The following is an 11035-nucleotide window of genomic DNA, read 5'->3' on the forward strand; positions in this document are numbered from 1 at the left end:
GCTGAGGTAAATCCCCAGCCCCAAGGTGCGTGAATTTTTAATGGATTCAGTTACGTCTACCAAAGACACAGGTTGAAGTCCTAACCCCCAACACCTTAGAAACAAGGTTGTTGAAACGACATCATATTAGAGCCCATGGGCTCTTATGCCCCCCAGACTTAATTACCCATGAGAAGACAGCACCAGGAAAGGAGAAAGAAAAGTCAGAGTTACATGGTCTGATTTCATAACATACTACAAAGCTATAGTAATCAACCCAGTGTGCTTGGAAATGTAGATGAGTGAAACACAATTAAGAGTCCAGGTAAACTTTTATACATGTGGTCAACTGATTTCCCCAAAGGCAATTCATGGCGAAAGAAGAGTCTTTGCCACAAATGATGTTCAAACCACTGGATATTCACGTGCAGAAAAAGAATGACATTAGATTCCTACCTTCCAACATACATAAAAATGAACTCAAAGCCAGGTGCAGTGGCATAGGCCTGTAATCTAAGCACTCTGGAGGCTGAGGCAGGAGGATCGTTAGAAGTTTGAGGCCAGTCTGGGCTACACAGCAACACTTGGTCTCAAAAAAAAAAGCCGAAAAGTAGAAATGACCTAAAAGATGAAAACATAAAAAAAAAAATTTTTAAAGAAACTAAAAAGAAAATGATACAATAAATGAAAGAAAAAGATACAATAAATGTCCATTTATAAATAGATAAATAAAGTGCTGAAAGGGAATAAAATTCTTTTTTTTGTTTGTTTGATTTTTTTGTTTTTGATTTTTTTCCAGTATGGGGAATTGAACTCACGACCTTTCACTTGCCAGGCAGGCGCTGTGCTGCTGAGCTAAATCCCCAGCCCCAGGAATAAAATTCTGATACAAGCTAAAAAAGGGATGAACCTTGAACATATTATGCTACATGAAAGAAGCCAAATGTAAAAGGCTATGTGTATATTTCCACAACTACATGATATATCTGAAATCCATAGATACAGAAAACAGATTACTGGTTTTCAGGAACTAAGGGTTGGGGAAAATGTGGTATGACTGCTAATGGGCATGGGGTTCTTTTTAGGGTGATAAAAATGTTCTCAAGTTAGTGGTACCTAAAACACAACTGTGTTATTATACTAAAAATCACCAAGCTATATACTCTAAGAGGGTAAACTTCATGTTCTTTGAACTATATATTTCAATGAAGCTATTATATCTTTATCAATATCCCAGGTATATATCAGCGAATTAAAATAAATATAAAGAAATTGTGGAAACCCTGAAAATCATACAGTCATGGTGATTTTCAAAGAACAACTAGTACAGATAGTAACTCCTTGAAAGTTTGTTGGTTGATTTCCTCGGTCAAGAAGTACCCACCTTAAAAAAAAAAAAAAAAAAAGAAGTACCCACCTTGCTGGGTGTGGTGGCGCACACCTGTAATCCCAGCACTTGGGAGGCTGAGGCAAGAGGATCATTGTAAGTTCGAAGCCAGCCTGGGCTACAAAGTGAGCTCAAGGCCAGGCTGAACTGCATAGTGAGACCCTGTCTCAAAAAGACAAAAAACAAACAAAACAAACAAAGAAGTACCCACCTTATCTATGGAATACCTCAGCATACCTACATTCCCATATTAATAAATGTATCTGTAGTATGCAGGTATTATCAGCCATTGGCATTTACCTAGTAAATAAAACATTATTCCCTGGGCTCTGAGTTTATATTAAATTTTGATCCACCTCCCAAGGTCTTATAATCAAGGATTCAGATAATTTATGGCAAATGACCTCTAGGGAAGTAAAAGATAACTTGTGTTTTGAATAACCTAGATGGATTTTTCTGCTAAGCAGCTTTCCTGGATAAGTGCTCACCACTTTAACTCTGCTATCGCAGACACATTAATCTCTGAGGGCAGAAGTGCAATCCTCGTGGTTGAAGTAAAGTAGCCACTTTTTTTCGCTCAGCTCAGAAACCCTGGGCCTCAGCTTCTTCAGTCAACTGGGATAAAAATGATCATAGGATGATAGATGATCTTAGATGGTGATAAACAGATGAAATTTGGACTTTGGTGATTAAAAAAAGTCCAAGAAAAAGGCTTGAGGCTTTTAAACTCCATATTTCATATTGCTAAACAATATGATTATAGTCTGATATATAAAATATTATTTTATATATATTTATATTTATACCTAGAAAATAGAGTAGGTATAATATTTTTTTCATTCTATTCCATCTAAATTTTTGTATGCATTTCTTTAGATTACAAATTAATTACGAAAAGTCGCTCAGGAGGGATTATTAGTTCTCTTCCTTATTCCTCTTCTTATACTGTGTCTTTCAAAGGAAATCACTTAACAGTTTGAGATATATATATATATAGACTCTTAAACCACCCCATTATTTATTCAACTACACACAATATAAAGCTTTTTTGTTGTTGTTTTTTGTGGTGTTGGGGCTTGAACTCAAGCCTTGCATATGCTAAGCATGTGCTATATCCCTGAGCTACACTATAGTGAGTTTAAAATAGGATCTTTATGTTTATGATTCTGCAACTTTTTATTCTAGTTTATGTATTTTGTTTGTTTGTTTGTTTGTTTGTACAGGGAATCGAACTCAGTACCTTGCACTTACAGGCAGGCGCTGTGATGCTGAGCTATTTCCCTGACCCTATAAATTATTTGAGACCAAGTCTTGCTATGTGGCCCAGGCTGGCTTCGAATTCCCAGCACTCCTCCTTCCTCACCTGCCCGAGTGCTGGGAACAGGTATGCACCACTATGCCTGGCTTTTCTCTTTTAATTTTCAATTCTGAAACAAGTTCAGATTTACAAGAGTTGAAAATAATTTTAAAATTCCCTTATAATCTTCATTCAATTTCTCCAATTTTTTTTTTTTTTTTTTGTCTTCTTTTGACATAGGGTCTCACTATGCAGTTCAGGCTGGCCTTGAGCTCACTTGGTAGCCCAAGCTGGTCTCAAACTCGCAAGGATCCTCCTGCCTCAGCCTCCCAAATTCTGGGATTACAGGCATGCACCACCAGGCCCAGCTTCTCCAAATGTTTTGAGATGTTAGAGACAAATATTCTGTCATACATCTTCAGTTTTGAAAACCAGTTTCATTTTGTTAGTATCATCATCTTAAATAAAAGTACTGTATATTAAAATTCTTATTGCCAAAGAAGGTCAGTGGGTTAGGTGATAAATTCTGTTAAGTAAAGTCATAGCTGTGTAAACAAATACACTCACAGAATATTACTTACTAGATGGGATGACCACTTGGTGAAAAGTTTGGGATATGCAAGAGGTTTTGTTTTGGCTGTGCTCTGCCCAATACTATATCTCATTTTCCATATGACTACCAGTAAAACATTTGGAGAGATGGCTGATACACAGTACCATCCAGTCAGGATTCAAAGTGATCACATAGGATGAAGCACTGAGACAGAACCAATGTGATAAAATTTAATAGGGTTCAAAATAACGGCAGAGACCAGGCATGGTGGCGCACGCCTGTAATCCCAGCACTCCCAGCACTCGGGAGGCTGAGGCAGGAGGATCGTTGCAAGTTCGAGACCAGCCTGGGTTACAAAGTGAGCTCAAAGGCCAGCCTGAACTGCATAGCGAGACCCTGTCTCAAAAAGACCAAAAAAACCCCAAAATAATAATGGCAGAATTATCAACTGTTAAAGGGCTGATGGAAATATGGCTTTGTAGTTTAGCAAGCAAGAAGTCAGGGTTTGCTGGGCATGGTGGTGCATGCCTACAATCCCAGTACTTGGGAGGCTGAGGAAGGAGGATTGCTGCAAGTTGGAAGTCATCCTGGACTACATAGTGAGTTCAAGGCCAGTCTGGATTACATAATGAGACCCTGTCTCAAAAAATAAAAAACTACCCAAAACAAAATAAAAAGAAGTCAGGTCAGTGTTTTAGTTTACTGCAAAGTCTTTGAATAAGAAAACTGGCATGAAAAAAAAAAAGAAAGAAAGAAAGAAAGAAAACTGGCATGACTACCACCCAGTGCAACAGAACACTGCATCCCTGTGTCCTGGTCTGATCGTATTTGAAGCACTGTTTTAGGCCTAGGAATAAATTGATGAACATTAGGAGAAAATGAAACATTCCCAGGGAAGATGAAGCAGTTGCAGAGACTGAACATGTTTCCTTCCTAAAAAAGAAGGGACATAGGAACACAATTGTTTTCAATTGTTTTGTGACCTGTCTCATGGACAGGGAGTGAATTTACCATGCCAGAGCAGAGAGCAGAATTAATAATAAACTAATATTAATAGCTGACACATCTTTTTGTGTATGTGGTGCAAGAGACTGAACCAGGCCTTATATAAGCTAGGCAAGTGCTCTAACACTAAGTTACATCCCAACCTAATAGTTGACTCTTTTGTGTGCTTAGTATGCACATTTTACATGTATTATCTTTTTAATATAATTACCCTATGAGGAATTACTATTATTATGTCTGTCTTATAGATTAGGAAACAAAGTTCAGAGAGACCAAGTTCACACATAGTAAAGTGAAGCAGCTAAGACCCACATGAGTAATAGTTATATATGCAGAAGACTGTTCAGCGGGGAGGTATGCCTGCCTTGCAATCTCAGCATTCAGGAGGCTGAGTCATGAGGGATCATCACGGAGTTCAAGGCCAGCCTGGGCTACATAATGAATTCAAGCCCAGCCTGAACTACAGAGTGAGACCCTGTCTCAAAAAATCCACCACCACCACCTCCACCAACAAAGACTATTCAGCGAATACATGCTCAAAAATTAGCTGCATCATCATCATCATCATCATCATCATCATCATCATCATCATTTTAACCTAGGCCAGTAGTTCTTAGCTTTGGCTACACATTAGTTACCCAAAGGTCTTCAAAAATTTCTGATGCCATGCTGGGTGTGCTAACGCATGCCTGTAATCCCAGCACTGGGAGGCTGAGGCAGGAGGACTGTCATGAATTTGAGACCAGCCTGAGCTACAAGTGAGGTCAAGGCCAGCCTGAACTGCATAGTGAGACCCTGCCTCAAAAAGACCAAAAAAAAAAAAAAAAAAAAAAAAAATTCTGATGCCTTATGTTCAGAGAACAGCTATGGGCACAACACTATCATATGAGCTTAGAAGACTGGAAAGGCAGAAGTCTGTAAAGGGCATTGAGTATGATGTTCACAGCTTTAGATTTCATTTCTTTTCTTTTTCCCCTGTGGTTAAAGGGAATGGAACTTAGGGCTTCAAGTTAGATTTCATTCTTTTGTTTTTTTCCTGTCTTTTTCTGAGCCAGGGTCTCACTATGTGGTTCAGGCTGGCCTTAAACTCACTTTGTAGCCCAGGCTGGCCTTGAATTCACAGTGATCCTCCTGCATCAGCCTCCTTTGTATGCCACTACACCCAGCTAGATTTCATTCTTGAAGTGGAGAAGCCATAATAGGTATAGGAAGAGATGCTCAGGCAGAGAAATACTACTATTCAATTATTAGATATTTTACAACTATAATTAAAATCATATGAATATATATCAAATTTTAATATTTTTTGATGCCAAGACTCATTAAAAGACTACATAAGAGCCAGGCATGGTGACACACACCTGCAGTCCCAGCACTCTGATCAGCTGAAGCAGGAGGATCACAAGTTCAAGCTCATCCTAGGCAATTTAGCGACTTAGCAAGGCCCTGTCTCAAAATAAAAATTTCAAACTGAAGTTGTAGTTTAATGAAGCCCCTGGGTTCAATCTCCAGTACCTGCCCCCCGCCAAAAAAAAAGAGTACATAAAGAAAAAAAAACATAGACTGATGCTTGGATCCTGCTTTCAGAGATTTTGACTAAAGCGCTGGTCAGAGGAATGACCTGCACATACAGAATGTTCCAAGTTCCCCAGATGGAGAATATATTTGCCAAAGACATATCTGACAAAAGACTTATACAAAGAATTCAAGCCTTTTTTCTACTGTTTTTTCAGTGATGAGGATTGAACTGAAGCTCTTTCCACATGCTATACAAGCAATGTACCACTGAGCTGCAACTCTAGCCCCACAAAGAATTTTTTTTTTTTTGCTTTTTTTTTTTGTTGTTTCGGTACCGGGAATCGAACTCATGACCTCAGACTTGCCAGGCAAGCACTTATGCCGCTAAGCTACATCCCCGGCCCCAAGAATTTTTTTTTAAGACATTAGCAATTGAAGGCAGGGGTGCTCTACAACTTAGCTGCACCTCCAACCCTTTTAATATTTTATTTTGAGGCATGGTCTTGATAAATTGCCTAAGTTGGGCTTGTTGTCTCCTGAGTAGCTGGGACTACAGGCATGTTCCACTATGCCTGACTTCCGCAAAAAGCCATTAAAACTGGCCGGGCATGGTGGCACATGTAATCCTGGCACTCTGGAGGTAAGGCAAGAGGATCATTGTGAGTTCAAGGCCAGCCTGGGCTACAAAGTGAGTTCAAACCCAGCCTGAACTGCATAGTGAAACCTTGTCTCAGAAAGACCAAAGGAAAAAAAAAAAAAAGAAAGAAAGAAAGAAAGAAAGAAAGAAAGAAAGAAAGAAAGAAAGAAAGAGCATTTAAAACTCAACAACAGAAAATGAATACCCTCATTAAAAAAATGATAAAAAACCTGAACAGATATCTCACCAAAGAAGATATACAGATGCCAAATATGCATATCAAAGGATCTTAACATCATGTCACTAAGGAACTGCAAATTAAAACAAGGAGCTATCATTAAACATCTATTAAAATGGTAAAAATCCAAAGTGCGAAGAAAAGCTAATGCTGGCAAGGATGTGGAGCAAAAGGAATTTTCATTCTCTGCTGGGGTGACTGCAAAACAGTAAAGTTTTACAAGACAGTTTAGCATAAAACTAAATATAATCTTACCAAATGATCCAACAATCACTCTCTTTGGTATTTTTTTCTTTTTTTTTCTCCTTGGTATTTACCCAAAGTATTTGAGAACTCATGTCCACACAAAAACCTACACAGAGTTGAGAGGCTGAAGCAAGAGGATTGTTGTTAGAGGCCAGCCTAGGTTACATAGTGAGACCCTGCCTCAAAAACAAAAACAAAACAAAACACAAACACAAAATAACACAGAGATGTCTATAGATCCTTTCTTCATAATTGTTAAAACTTTGAAGCAAGGGGTTGGGAGGCGCAGTTCAGTGATAGGGTGTGGCATGTACAGGGCCCAGTGCCAAAAAGCAAAACATTTTTAAAGCAACTAAGATGTCCCTCAGTAAATAAACAATGGAATAATATTCCATCTAAACAACAGAATATTATTCAGCATTAAGATACTACACTTGATCTTAGCCCAAAGGCGGAGAAGCGATTATTATTCAGCATTAAGAAGAAATGAAACTAGGTAACTTAGTGACTTAATCAGACCTTATCTCAAAAAAATTTTTTTAAGTAGGGGGTGGGACTGTGGATATAGCTCAGGGCAAAGTCTCTGGGTAGTCCCCAGCACCACAAAGAGGAGAAGGAGAAGAAAAAAATGAGCTTCCAAACCATGAAAAGTCACTGAAGAACCTTCCATGCATATTACTAAAGGAAAAAACCAATCTTAGCCAGGTCTGGTGGCACAGGCCTGTAATCCCAGTACTTGGGAGGCTAAGGCAGAACTACAGTTCAAGGCCAGTGTGAGCTACATAGAGAGCTCGAAGATAGCCTGAACTACGTATTTAGACCATGTCTTAAAAAGAAAGAAAAGGAGGGCTGGGGATTTAGCTCAGCGGCACAGCGCCTGCCTGGCAAGCCTGTCATGAGTTTGATTCCCGGTACCGGGAAAAAAAAAAACGAAAAAAAAAGAAAGAACAGGAAAAACTTAATCTGAAAAGGCAGGTTCCAACTGTATGACATTCTGAGAAAGGCAAAACTGTAGAGAAAGATCAGTGATTGACAAGAGTTGAAGGAAAGAGATGAGTAAGCAGAGCACAGTGGAGTTTTAGGACAGTGAAACTATTCCGTATAGTATCAAGCTGAGTATATATCGTTATACATTTATTCCAGTCCATAAAATATACAACAGCAAGAGTGAACCCTCACGTAAACTGTGGACTTTGGCTGATAATGTTGTATAGATGTAGGTTCGTTGTCAATTATACAAAGAAGGGTATCATGTGTGGAGGGAGGATATATGTGGGAACTGTATATTTGCTAGTCAATCTGCTGTGAACCTAAAATTGTTCTAAAAAATAAAGTTAATTTAAAAAAAAATTTGTTGGTGAATCTTTTTTTTTGTTGTTGTTGTTTTTTCTGGTACCAGGAATCAAACTCACGACATTGTGCTTGCCAGGCAGGTGCTATGCCACTGAGCTAAATCCCCAGCCCCTAACTAAATCCCCAGCCCCTTGTTGGTGAATCTAATGTGCAGCTAACGCTGAGAACAAACAGCCTAAGATCTCTGTGTGTATAATATTCTTGTTTTTATTACAATATTATCATCAAACTAGGAAGCTGTTATCTCATTTGACATATGAAAGAACCTGAGAGTGGGATGGGTTGTGTAACTTTCCCAAGTTGACCTACCAAGCAAGACGAACACTGGCCTGCTGATTATCATGTGTATATCATACCATTGTATAATAACCGGAGTTAGTAGATGAAAGTAAAATGTATTGCCTCATTAAATAGCATATTTCAACCCTGGATATACCACAGAAGAGACTGGATAAAAAGTCAGAGATGGAAAGAGTATTGCATTGATGTGTGTGTGTGTGTGTGTGTGTGTGTGTGTGTATGCATGTGTGGTGTGTGTGTGGTACTGAGGATTGAACCCAGGGACTCATATGCTAGGCAAGTACTCTACAACTGAACTACATCCTCAGGCCTTTATTTTTTTTATTTTGAGACAGGGTCTCACTAAGTTATCCAGACTGGCCTTGGCCTTATAATTCTCCTGCCACAGCCTTCTGAGTAGCAGGGATTACAAGTGTGTACCTCCATACTTCGTCACTGTGTTGATGTTCTCAGAATGAAAGAAAGTAGAGCTGATACCCATTTTTTAAATGTAAAAAAAAGACAATACTCGACATTAGAATTGGTTTTTCTCAGGAAGAGAGAAAGTAGAACAGATACTAATTTAGTATTGGTGTTGTCTTTATTTTACAGAGAAATTAGGTGGCTTGTTCAGCGTCTCATTTATTTTTAAACTCAGGTCCTCCAAACCTCAGTTTGGAAAATTATGTCCAATCAAGTTCAATGTTCTGTTTTAGTCACTCATACCATTCTAGTTTCCAGTCACATTAATTCATGAATTATTATTACTGTTCTGGGTGGGTTTTTTTTTTTTTTGTCTTTTTGAGAGGGTCTCACTATGCAATTCAGGCTGGCCTTGAACTTACTACGTAGCTGAGGCTGGCCTTGGACTTGCAGTGATCTTCTTACCTCCTGTATAAAGTTGGCATTGCACTCACTATGTACTGCTGGCTGACCTCAAACTCATGGCAATCGTCCTGCCTTGGCCTTCTGAGTTTTGGGATTATAGCTTTGTATTACCATGCCTGGAAAGTTCGTAGTCAAATTTAACTTCCTATTGCTCAAAAATTGTAGATCACAATCTTTCATATCTAGAGTCTCTCAGAAGTTGAGGGAATTAGAGGACAGTCTCATTTCCAGTTCAAAGTTGAAGAAAAGCCCAAATAGACATTTTCTGTAGCCTGCTTTAAATGTTTACATCTAGTAAATTAATGCTTGGAATAGTCAAAAACATTGTCATATGATTGTATCATACAGAAGACAGTGATAAGGTTTACTTAAAAATTCATAGGGGACTGGGGATATAGCTCAGCAGCCCAGCATCTGCCTGACAAGTACAAGGTTGTGAGTTTGATTCCTGGTATTCCCCCCAAAAATTAATTCATAGTACGTAACAGTCAATCAAATAAGAATTTTTTTTTTTTTTTTTTTGAGACAAGGTCTCACTAGTTCAGGCTGGCCTCAAACTCCCAAGCAATCCTCCTGCCTCAGTGAATTCTGGGATTACAGGCATGCACCACGATGCTGGCTGCGAGATTTTAAATTTGTATGATGAATAGCCTCCTTTTTGGTCTTGTGAGTGGATCCTAGTGATTCTATGCATATTGAAGATTCTTCATGAAAGTGGAAGCCAAAAGGCAGTCTGTTGATTCCCTTTCCCCAAGAGAAGCTCTGTACACATGCCCCCATGGTCTTGCTAATATCTGGTCAGTTGACTCAACATCTGAAATCTAGTTCATACATCATTTTTGAAGCCTTTCAAGACGATATCACCTCCAGATGTTGCTACAGTGTACTTGACGCCATTACATAATAAATGTTATGAGAAAGGAGACGCGGGAGAATGTCTGCATCTACCTTCCCTTACACTTTTTAGTTTACTGAGGATGAGGTCTGTGACTTACTCATTGGGCCTTACATTGTGGCTGGCAAATAGTAATTCTCAATAGCCCGTGATTCTTGAATTTTTGGTATCAAGGTTAAAATATCAACATATAAACACTTCCTGGTTTTTCTTTGGGCGGGGAACTAATTCAGGGCCTCATGCACACTAGGTAAATGCTATGGCTTCTTTGGACATATATTCAAATATGATTAGTTGCCTTCATCTGGATCTTTATTTTTCCTCAGGACTTCACTCCTTTCTGTTAATACTCTTGTTTTGGGACCTCATATTTAAATCTTTCTTCATTTTTGAGTTTAAAATAAAAACATAGGCTAGGGGTGGAGCTCAGTGGTAGAGCACTTGCCTGGCATGATAGAGGCTCTGAGTTCAATCTCCAGCACAGTACACACGTGTGCATATATGCACACATGCACACACATGGATAACAATAATGTCATAAGGGCTCATATAGTTTAGTGGTAGAGACTATACTTCGCATGTGCAAGGTGAAAGTTTTTTAATTTCTAGAACAACAAAAATATATATACAATAATAAATCCTTTGTTCGATCCCTGGTATCACAAATAATAATAATAATAATAATAAATCCTTTAAAAAGCACACCAAAAATCAGAGCATGCTTGGCCAGGTATGGTGGCACACACCTATAATCCCAGTC

General features: G+C 38.7%; 1 protein-coding gene across 1 annotated transcript in view; it reads left to right on the plus strand.

Moving 5' to 3' along the window:
- Window positions 1-11035, plus strand: part of LOC106147667 — a gene marked incomplete in the record, with an annotated part of 16099 nt that overhangs the window by 1304 nt on the left and 3760 nt on the right.

The sequence above is a fragment of the Chinchilla lanigera genome, unplaced genomic scaffold (genome assembly GCF_000276665.1).
Source record: "Chinchilla lanigera isolate Chin_1 unplaced genomic scaffold, ChiLan1.0 scaffold00008, whole genome shotgun sequence".
NCBI lineage: Eukaryota > Metazoa > Chordata > Mammalia > Rodentia > Chinchillidae > Chinchilla > Chinchilla lanigera.